The following is a 2,567-nucleotide window of genomic DNA, read 5'->3' as shown; positions in this document are numbered from 1 at the left end:
ATAATCTGAAACAGATAAGAAGTTATATGAAATATATCGCTATTCAAAATCACTTGGGGAAGAACATAATACATTTGCATGTCTCACAATGAAATATACTGAAGGATGGAAATAGAATACTCTAGAAATTCTTTTTCCCCACCATCACAGAAACTGACAGCTCCTTGAGCTAACTAACAACAACCTGAAAACTATCTGAAAATCTTTAGTAACACACACTACATTATTTGGGAGAGAGATTTTAAAAATAAAAGGTCAGTAGATATGAAAAAAATTCATACTTTAAAAATCATTCTAAAGCCAATTTAAATGATCCATTTTTTTCCACTTAAAATGTAAAAGGCATAGTAGTAAAATATAAACTTTTGTAGATTTTTTTAAATAAAGAATAGCTGAGGAATTTCAGGAAAAATTCTAAGCCTTTTTTTTATATTAATAAAGCCTTTCGTTCCACTTTCATCCTCTTTTTTACTATTAAAGTATTTCAGAAGGTCTGCATTTCTGCACTACTCTGAATAAAATGCATTCTTTGTTAATGATGTTTCCTCTATCAAAAGCAGGACCTTGGTGAATAGGTTGAAAGGCCATGTAACTTCACTGTTGCTGCTGGGACACTACCTTTAGCTTTAGCAAAAGCCATTCTATAGCTTTTCATAGTTATATTCAATGAAAGAAATGTTCCAACTACTAAGCCAATTACTACTTCAGGACAGTAGTAGTTCATGTATTCAGTGATAGAATTAAAATATGTCAGATCAGAGCACTAATATCAGAGCACCTAATATAATGATGCTGTAACTTATATGCAGATCAAAAAAAGAATAGTCCATTGAAAGGAAAAAAGGTTGGTTAGGACCCATTCTCTAACAGCTCAGGAGATAAATTTGTTTTCTTCTGTTACATTATTAACAAGAGCAATAGGAATGAAGTCACAATAGTATAAATAATTTAGGGTTTTTTTCTATAACCTAGTTTGTGACTTAGATGAAACTAAAAAGAAAGAAGAAAAAACAGTTTATAATCTAAAAGATTTCATCTGTGAATTAATCAAGTTTGTAGAAGAAAGTATTTAATATGAAGTATGATAATATACCATTTCACATTAAATATGGTATCATCAATAATTATTAAAATTACTAAAGTTTTCTTACAATTACGGAAAAATATGTTGAAAAGAGCTTTGCTAATGCTTATCTTGAGAAAGTATCACTCTGCCTCAGAATCAGCTTATAGCTAAACCGTCCACTACCAGATGCTTATCAACTCATTCTTTAAAATATCCACTGAAGTATATTTTCCAAGATCCCTGGTAACCTTTTGCTAATTCAGACATTAGACTGTTTCTTAGTTTTCAACATAAATTCATCACTCCAAAAGAAGTTGCTGGAGAGAAATGAAAAAAAAAAACAAAACAAAAAAAAACCAACCCAAAACAAACCACCAATTAGTTGCTAATAACTTTGTATCATCCCTTCCTTACTCTCCAGTCTTCTCCCTTCTAGGGTACGCAAACCCAACTCTTACAAGATTTTCCTCACAACCTACTTTTCTTAAACTTTGTAGTACTCATTATTTATAGGTTTTTTTAGACTCATTTTTCTCCAGTCTTAAAAAACAGTTCCCTGAAGTAGACACAGATGAGCACCAAACAAATGAGAACAAATCATTGTTATGGTTTGACCTGGCAAGCCACTAAGAACTACACAGCTGCTTGCTCAGCCTCCCCCCACCCTCTGGGAAATGGGGAAAGAATTGGAGGGATTAGGGTAAGGAGACTCAAAGGCTGAGATAAAAACTATGTAATGTTTGGAATAAAATTAAATAATAATGATAATACTAACTACAATAAAATAATAACAATAATACACAAATGAGTGATGCACAATACAATTGCTCACCACCCACTCACCAAGGCCCAACTCATTCCCAGCTAGCAATCCCAGAAGAGGAGAGAGATCCCAAAAGGGAGCAAGAGCCAGCTTTCCAACCAACCCTCATTTATACACTGAACATGATGTTATACGGGATATCCCACTGGCCTATTTGGTTTCATTCCTCTTGCTATACTCTTATCCAGCTTGTACAAGACCTTCTAGCTAGTCCCACCCTAGCAAAACAGGAGAAACTGAGAAGACTTTGATTTCGTAGCAACAACTAAAAACATCAGTACATTATCAACATTCTTCTCATACCAAATTCCATACTAAATCCAAAACACAGCACTGTTCTAGCTACTAAGAAGAAAGTTAGCTCTATCCCAGCTGAAACCAGGACAAACATCCAGTGTCCGATGTACAGCAGGGCCTTTAACAGGTCACAGACAGCATATGCCTCTTTTGCAACAGAGTTATGACTAACAGTTTATGCTGTGACCCCATAAACCACTCACAAGTTGTATTTTGCCTGTCTATGCTTTCTGCATTTCATTTCTCCTTCTCGACACTAGTCCTCACTGTATTTTATGAGTTGATTTTAGATCATCCATCCAATACATCACAGATATCATGAACTTCAATTTCAACCAAGGGGTTTGCAACATCCACTCACCACTCATATGGCCTCATCCT

The sequence above is a fragment of the Antrostomus carolinensis genome, unplaced genomic scaffold (genome assembly GCF_000700745.2).
Source record: "Antrostomus carolinensis isolate BGI_N321 unplaced genomic scaffold, ASM70074v2 scaffold9336, whole genome shotgun sequence".
Taxonomy (NCBI): domain Eukaryota; kingdom Metazoa; phylum Chordata; class Aves; order Caprimulgiformes; family Caprimulgidae; genus Antrostomus; species Antrostomus carolinensis.
The sequence above is the reverse complement of the archived record's forward strand: the minus strand, read 5'-3'. Positions refer to the sequence as shown.